Raw genomic sequence first — 9,458 nt, 5'->3', positions numbered from 1 at the left:
TAACCTCGGAGTTATTTGTAGATGGGCTTCCGGAAAAGAAGTTGCAACTTATTGGTATGAGTATCCTATTAATCTTGTTAAGCCCTAGGCCAGGATGTTACATCCTCACCCCCTTAAGAGATCGACGTCCTCGTCGATCAATCCCAAGCCAGGAGCGTCCTCTCTTGGCCATGTCCGTGTGTCCAGAGCCAGCGCATGTGCCATGCTGTGTGACCACACCGGATCCACACCAGCCATGCGCACCATGCCTACGCAACTGTGACACACGCGCCCGTGAAACCGCGAGAGTCGGCTTTGATACCATTCTGTAACGTCCCGCCTCTACAAGGCTGGGCCCGCTTACATCTGACAGCTTCTCTAGGATATAGACTGCCCTCACAGACCAACACAGGTCTTTTCTACGTACTTTGTCCTCACTCGTGCGCACCCGGGAAGAACTTCCCGGTCGGTCACCCATCGCTCTAGGCCAAGCACGCTTAACCTCGGAGTTATTTGCAGATGGGCTTCCAGAAAAGAAGTTGCAACTTATTGGTATGAGTATCATATTAATCCTGTTAAGCCCTAGGCCAGGATGTTACACCAAGTAGGGGTGTGCGTGTTGTTTCCTTGTCAAACAAGATAGCTTTTTCCGTAGGCTCTTCGTCCCTTCCACAGCTGGGCCAGATCTTCATGGTCGGATCCATCTCGTGGGTCATCAACGCTGACGAAGTCAGAGAGCTCCTCGAGCCAGAGCAGATCATTTCTACGCCGGCCACCCCTGCACCTGCAACTGCAGATCCAATCTCGGAGGAGATTCTGAGGTCTCTTTTAGTAGCAACTCATCGTCCGCTTCCTCGCTACCAGAGGAGGCCGATCAACAACGATGATCTGATCGAATCCATCGATCAGGTCGGACTGAAGCTCACCGATTGTCTCTCCGTCGCCGAATCGGCACTGGACACTCTAGTTCAGCGCTGACCACCCTCCGATCCAGATCTATTGGAGGTGCTTAGGAAACTGCAAGGGCTATGGCCCTACCCTTCGGATTCTCCAACACCACCACCGCTTACCAGCACGCCCTAAGGGGCAAACTCGCTGACCAGATCGCCATCTAGCTCCCGCCAGCTGTCAACATGCTACACTTAGGCTAGAGCCCTAGGGCACACCTCTAGAACATCCCGGAAGAAACTCCGAGCTCCAAGTCTCAGGACTCTATGGAGACCCTCGCTAAAACCTTCTCCGATCAATTTCTCCTCCCACCCTTCCGGGGTGGCGCGATCTTCAACGTCAGCATCGACAGCCCTCCTCGGAACGACAAAACTAAGGAGGAGCGCGCTGCTTGGGAGAACTGAAATGCCATCCACGCGCAGTGGCAAGAGAATGAGGCAGCCATCGCAAGGGCCAAGGCTGCTTGGAATAATCAGCTTGACTCTCAAGGAAGACCGCTCCCGCTCTACCGCAACCTCGATGAAGAATTTCTCCGCATCAACGGTCACGACGTCTTCAAGACTCCAAGCGCCAATTTGGCAGTAGCCGCCAACGAGCTTGACCATTTCCCTCAAACGCCTAAGCTCGCCAAGATCACCGCCATGCTTAAAGCGGCTCACTGTCAGGTCAATGAGATCCATGAGGATCAGAGACCTTTGTGCTCTACGAGCACGATTCACCGATCAGCTACGCCGAGGTCTAATCACCGCCCAAGTCAAAGCCATTTCGCTGACCAATCGTTACCTCTCCAAGGGGGACCCGAGGGGCATCGCGTCGAACACCATTGCCAACACGACCAGGAGATCGAACAGGATGCTAGAGTACATCTTAGCAACCTCTAGGATGCGTGGCGGCGTATCGAGCATCGTCGCTTTGGTCGCCATGAAGACGAAGTACGTCACCGCCAGGACTACAAAAGGGAGTATGGTAACCTAGACTCAGCCCTCGAGCCTATCCCCGACCACAACACCACAGATTACAGTGTCGATAGTCCTAAGGGGCCTCCGGCTTTCACAAGGGCACTCCGAATACTTCGATGGCCCCATGGTTTTAAGATCACTGGGGTCGAGCCCTATGAAGGAAGAATGAACCCAACTTAGTGGCTGCAGGCTTATGCCACTACCGTCTGTGCCATGGGAGGAGACACCAGCGTTATGGCAAATTATCTCCCCATCATGCTCATGCCACCCGCCATGAGCTGGTTCACCAGCCTTGCGCCGGACTCCATCAGCTCATGGGAAGAGTTGAAGAAAGTCTTCACTGACAACTATATGGCCATGTGTACTCGACCCGACACAAAGCATGATCTTAGCCGCATCAACCAGAAGCCATCCGAGCTCCTCCGCAGCTACATCCGGCATTTCTTCAAGATGAGGAACTCTATCCCCAACATCACGGAAGCTGAAGTCATCACCGCCTTTATCCAAGGACTCCACCATCGCGAGCTTCGCTCCAAATTCAACCATAAGCCACCAACCGGTATCGGTGAAATGATAACTACCGCCAACCAGTACACCGATGCAGAGGAAGCCGAGGTGCGCTTCAACAAGGATGCAGGCACTCAACGACCACCTCATCGATACGATGATCGCCCCGATGACCGACGTCACAATGATCGCCGCCTCGACGACTGCAACTATCATTGTGATAGTGGCCATGATCGAACAGGAGGACACAGGCCTAGCCAAAATCACTGTCGTCGGCCAGAACACATCTTCACCGCCGCTAGTCAACCTCGCGCCAAGCGTAACTATGACACGCAGTACCAAAAGATACTCGACGGCCCGTGATAGGGGGAAAATAAAAAAAAAGTATACTAAGATGGTAAAAAGACAACAAAGGGAGACAACTTGTCATAAAGGAGAAATATGACAAAGGAAAGGGATCAATTAAAATCTTTAGCACACAAGTAGGGAGAGCAAGCTCATGAACTTGTATGATGCACTTGAATGCGCATTTCATATGTTTGCTTGCATGGCACAAGTTTTAAAGCTCAATATCCATGTTTGTGTGGTGTATGCTAGTTGTAGGTTTGAATGATACAATGAAAAACTAGCATGCATAGGATATCTAATGATTTCATTTCCAAGTATTTCCAAGTGGTATCTTTTCAAAGTATGTTTCCAAGTGGTATAGAGCTAACCATGGTGCTAAGGATGGTATAATGGTGCATTCCGATTGGTATCACGCTTCAAAGGTCCATCTCTTATACCTTAGCATCATTTGGAAGACATTGTCTCCTATATTTCCTATCTAAGCATATGTGTAAGCTACAATCCAAACTCGTAGCACATATGTAGGGGGAGCAATTGCTACCATATGGGGTTCATGAAACTTATCATATCCTCTTACATATGGTAAATATGCTTGGATAAGCAACATGAATTCAATTGAATTTTATTTCATATCTTTGTATAAGGGTTGTCATCAATTACCAAAAAGGGGGAGATTGAAAGCTCTAGTTTGGATTTGGTGAATTGATGAAACCCTAAGTGCTAACCTAGTTTATCAAGTGATCATGAGATAGGTAGCACATTCCAAGTGGTAAAGCAAATGAAGATCATAGCATGACAAAGATGATGCCATGGTGATGATCAAGTGCTTGGACTTGGAAAGAAGAAAGAGAAAAACAAAAAGCTCAAGGCAAAGGTATAAACCATAGGATCTATTTTGTTTTGGTGATCAAGACACTTAGAGAGAGTGATCACATTTAGGTTTGATAGCTGTACTATTAAGAGGGGTGAAACTCATATCGAAATACGGTTATCAAAGTGCCACTAGATGCTCTAACTCATTGCATATGCATTTAGGATCTAGTGGAATGCTAACACCCTTAAAAATGTTTGTGAAGATATGCTAACACATGTGCATAAGGTGATACACTTGGTGGTTGGCACATTTGAGCAAGGGTGAAGAAGTTAGAGGTAAAGAGGAGTTAGCCTCACTGGTCTCAAGGTGACCGAACGCTGGTTCTAGTGGAACCGACGCGTCCGGTCAGTTGTACCAGTAGAGATGCTGGTGTCGATCAAACGACCAGACGCTAGTGAGATGTGTCCAGTCCTATTGTCGGGCACCACACAGAGGCTAGGGTCTCTGACCGAACGCTGGTAGGGTCCGGTCATGCATGACCGGACGTGTCCGGTGAACAAAAGGCGTTTCTAGAACCTTACTGGAAACGACCGGATGCTGGTGGCTCAGCGTTTGGTCAGTATTGTGCGTAGTGTCCGATCAACCCAAGTGACCATTGTGATCGGGACATGTGGCTATCGTCGGGCGACCAGACGCTGAGGTTCAGCGTCCGGTCAACATGATCGGAGCATTCGGTCAGCCCGTGTTGTGCCTAGTGAAGGAGTACAACGGCTCTATTTTTGTGAGGGCTTCTATTTAAGCCCCATGGCCGGTTGAAGCTCATACTTTTGGCAATTTTCATTGACATAGCAACCTTGTGAGCTTAGCCAAAGCCCTCCCACTCATCTCCATCATTGATTCATCATCTTTGTGAGATTGGGAGTGAATCCAAGTGCATTGCTTGAGTGATTGTATCTAGAGGCACTTGGTGTTCATGTTTCGCTACGGATTTCGCTTGTTACTCTTGGTGGTTGCCGCCACCTAGATGGCTTGGAGCAGTGAGGATCGTCGAGCGGAGGTTGGTGATTGTCTCCGGCTCCGATCATGGTGATTGTAAGGGGTTCTTGATCTTTCCCCGGCGGAGAGCCAAAAGATACTCTAGTGGATTGCTCATGGCTTGTGTGATCCTCATTTTGTGTTGGTTGTGCAGCACCCTATTAAGGGTTTGGCGTGTGAAGCCAATTAGCTCGTAAACCTCCAAGTGAGTGAATCGCCACAACGAGGACTAGCTTGCCGGCAAGCAAGTGAACCTCGGTAAAAATCATCGTGTTCATCATTGATTCCGAGGTGATTGGTCTTCATTGTTATTCATCCTTGTGATTGATTGGTTCCTTCATCTACATGGCAGTATAACCTTCTTGATCACTCTCATTACATTACCGCAAACTAGTTGTCAAGCTCTTTAGTGTACCTAGTTGTGAGAGCTTACTTGCTTGGTTGGTGTGGCTCTTTAGTTAGCCTTTGAGAGCATACTAACATAGAGTAGTATCTTAGCTATTGTGTGAATAGACACTATCTAAACTAGAATTGTGGTAGGTGGCTTACTTTTGAGTAGGCTAGCGCAACACTTGCTTCGCCTCATATTTATCTAACCATTTTGTTAAGTGTTGTTGTAGAAATTTTATTAGGCTATTCACCCCCCTCTAGCCATTAGGATCTTTCACATGTCCTCTACCATCGTTGCTATTCCATCTAGCTTTTTTAGATAATGAACTGTTCCATCTAGCTAAGCTCTCTCATCTCTATATATGTCAACTATCATAGCAGAAGAGGGCATGCAGGCAAGGTGCATGACAAAATCTCTTACTTGACGAAACCTGCACCATAGCATCTAGTGTTTTATTTTGCCATGTGTCATTCGAATATGGATCTGCTGGAAGAACTTTGTCCATCCAATTGGTCCACATTGCCTCCTATTCTCGATCGTTGGATCTCAGTCCATTGTTTGATTGAGTGGTTGTTGGTTTGGTTTCATGATCCTTCCGAAGTACTCATCATCTCTCCCGTAGCGGGCAAAAGGAAGACAAATCACCGTCGTGTCTCGACATCAGAATTTGATCTGGCATTCGAAACCAGCGTGACAAACAGCGTCTCGACCTTCACCCTACAGTGATGGTCATCCTACCTCGGCGGTGGCTCCCGAGCTCGAGCACACCGGCGCCTGCCTCTGCCTAGAAAGAAGTAGCGACGCCAGGCGCCTCAGGCCTCGACCTTCACCACGCAGCAGCGCGGGTACGTCCTCCTACACCTTTCCTCTGCCATCGATGATTCTGACACAGCCGATGGGCCTCCCGGCCCGTACTGCTGATTAGGGAAACTACTCACTATGCGTGCTCTCTATGTGTGCATTGAAATGATTTTCATGCTATTCTATTACCCGCTTCGTCATCATTTTCACATCCGACCCTTCTTTTTTATGATGAGACCTAGAAATAAGAGTTGCCGAAAACTAACGATGTGTAAAACTAGTCGGAATGCAAAAAGCCTATGCCCCGACGGCTACGGCATCACTTGCTCACCAGCGTGATCATTACTTAGTCGCTCGCAATTTAAGTTTCTAATGCCTTAACATAAAACAAGGGTCGGATCGTAATGAACTTTATATATAGAGAGAGGGGCCAAATAGTGTTTTCGACCATAATAAAAGTCTTTATAGAAAGACCGACGCCAGACTCAGCTATCTAATTAAACATTCTTGGGTAGGATTTCTTCTTCGAACTTCTCCGCCAGGTCCCGCGCTGGGGGCTCCGCTTCCTTCTCAATTTCATCCAGCTCGGCGTCAGTGTAGCTAGGCGCAAAGCCCTCACTGATCACCGGCATGTCGATGTTGATGTAGTGGGAGCGAGCAATGACGAACATGTGATGGACATCGGTGTGTTGGGCTTCCCTTGCAAGTGCGCACACCTGATCCGGGATCTAGGTAACCCGGACTATGAGCGAGCTCATCTCCACGACTGGGGCAACCCTAACGTCGTCAAAGACCAACCCAACAGCAGCGCGCAAGGCGCCATGATCGTCGCTCTCCGACTAGAGTTGACCCGGCACCTCGGAGAGTTGCCTCTGAAGGGGTGCCCAAGCCGAACACCAAAGAGTGTCAGAAAATCGACTTTGAATGTCAACCAAAAAGGTAACCTGAGCCTCACCTTTAACTTGCTCCTTGAGGACCACCTTCTCCCTCTAGAGCGCTCCAACATCCCTAGCCAAGGCGGCGGCCAGGCTCTCGACTTCTTCCTTCGACTTTCGCTCATTTTTGAGCACGCGCCGAGCAAGGTCGAGGGCTAGGTGGACTCATCCAAGGTTAGCGGCATCTTCCCCGGCCTTGGCGACCACAGCCTTGAACTTGTCCTTGGCCTAGTCAGCGTGTTGACAGGCTTCCTGTTCCTTAGTCTAGAGGCTCACCACTTCCTCCCACAGATGCAGCACTTCGGCAGCAAGCCCCTAGACCTCCCTTTCATGGTGGAGGAATAGGGACTTCTCCTGGCTATGCATCACAAGGGACTACGAAAAAATCAGGTTAAAATCATATAAATAGGGCTCAAAAATAGAAAATGTGAAGACATGGCAAACCTGGCCGGTCGGGGCGATGTCATCCTTCAATACCCCCAATGCGTCAGTCAAGGAACGGACTATGGACTCAAGTCCTGAACTCACTCTCGTCTAGTCCTTCTCCTCCGTTGGGTCATTGAGGGTGAACATCGAGTCGCTCGGGTCTAGCCGCTTGGCCCATTGGAGCCGGCCACCTCCCCACATGAGCGGATCATTGCCCGACAGGACAAGGGACTGGGAGGACCTAGCCCCAACCAAGGGGTCACCCATGGCAACTGTCGGCGTCGGCTCAATGGGGGCCGATGGCACCCCCTCTATTACCGGCGCTCCCTTAGGAGTGGACCCTCTGATGGCTGAGGAGGTTGGCAGCTCTGGTTCTGAAGTTCAAGCCATCACTGCATCTGTAGGGGATGCCTTGATTGCGCCTCCTCCCGTCTGCCCCACCTCGGGCACGTTGACTGGTGCGGGCGCTGATTCCACGAGCGCCTCCCACAGCACAATCGGTGCCTCTGCCTCTCCCACTTTCTTAGGCCATGCCATGTCTGCCTTGGTGCCACCACGACACACCCCCCACACCACGCCAGCCGGCTCCTAGGGGATTAGCCGACGCGCTAGGATCTTATACGACGCCAACTTCAGGGGTCTATGGGGTCCGGTCCTATAGAAAGCACTGATGTCACACAAAGAAGTCTGAGAACACAACAAAAGGATGAGAAAGTCATTAACTCACCTCGACGCCATTACTCGAGATCATTTTGGGGGCTGGTCGCTTGACTCTGACTCCGCCACATCAGGAATTGGATGCTTCGATCCCCTGGTGGGGTCGGTCGGAGCGGGGCGGACTTGCTCCGCCAACCTCAGGGGTGCATCCCCCCCACCAATCTTGGAGGTGCATTGGGGTCGGTCGGACCAGGGTGGACTCGCTCCGCCAACCTTAGGGGCGCGTCCTCCTCGGTTCGCATTAGGGCATGCTATGAAATCGGGTCAAGTAGACCTACCCCACATCGGCCTAGTTGTCCTCGAGCACCAGCGCACCCCATGGGATGTTGGCGTCAGACTCTTCTTCCACCTCCTCGTCATCATCACTCTCCTCCGAGCCTTGCTGACGCCTTCCACGCTGGAGCTTCGCTCACTCCTTCTTTGCCTTCTTCGATCCTTCTTCGCCTTCGCCGCCTCAGCCATGGCGTGGTTCACCGCCCTTCGCGTTGTGTCCTCTGGTAGTGGCAGGTCAGAATCGTAGGCGATGAGGCCGGGCTGCAAATCCCGGCGATTATAATTTGAGAATAGAGGAGGGTTGGCCAAGAAAAGAAACTCAAAGAAGGCTTACCAGTTTGACAAAACCCATGTCCAGCCACATCGTGGGATGCCTGGGGACCGGGTACTCCGGGGCGAGATCCACCGATGGATCCATCGGGAACTCCATTGTGTCCTTGAGGCATTGTGCCATTTCACCAATAGTGAGGGCCTTGCTGGTGACCACCACCGACCCTTCGAGCGTGGAATTTGGTGCCATCTTATACATCAGAAGGGCGCGCGCCATCAGCGGCACCAGCCTCCTGACATGGTATGCTCTGATGACGCCGGTCCCATGAAGGCCGCAACGCTTTAGAGTTGTGATGGTCTTGAGTAGGTCGTTGAGCCTCTTTTGCTCCTTCTCGATGGGCTCGTATCTCCATGCCCTCGGCACCTCCTTGATTAGGTGGCTAGTGAAGATCGGCAGGAGGGTGTCATCGTCATTCTTTAGGTAGAACCAGAGCTTATGCCACCCCTTGTTGGACTTTGACAAAGGAATGGACATATACTCCGACACCTGGCTACCTCGCATACGGATGCTCGCGCACCCCATCGGCACCACTAGGTCTGGTTTCTTCTTCTCCTTCTTCTTCTACAGCTCGACGGTGAAGAAGTACTTCCATAGCTTGAAGTGGGGCTTGATCCCTAGATACCCCTCGCACAGCGCAATGAAGGGCGAGATGTGTTGAATCCCGTTGGGATTCAGATGCTACAGCTCCAGCCCATAGTAGTGCAGCAGCCCTAGGAGGAATCAGTGGGGAGGAGTCACGAACCCCCGCTCGTGGAAGGGGACGAAGGAGACGACATAGCCGTCGGGCGGCGATGGCACATCCTCACCACCAGGTATGATCCACTCATTCATCATGGTCCTTGAATAGAGAAGTCCCTTCTTAACTAGACCCTCCATGGGCACGGGAGTATGTCAGAGCAAGGCCATGGCTCCATCGAGGAATGGGGATAACAATGCAAAAGATCCAGCGGCGGCGTAAGGCTGGAGAGTGAGAACTTCAATGGCGGTGGAGTGG

This window comes from Miscanthus floridulus, chromosome 3 (assembly GCF_019320115.1).
Source record: "Miscanthus floridulus cultivar M001 chromosome 3, ASM1932011v1, whole genome shotgun sequence".
Classification (NCBI taxonomy): domain Eukaryota; kingdom Viridiplantae; phylum Streptophyta; class Magnoliopsida; order Poales; family Poaceae; genus Miscanthus; species Miscanthus floridulus.
The sequence above is the reverse complement of the archived record's forward strand: the minus strand, read 5'-3'. Positions refer to the sequence as shown.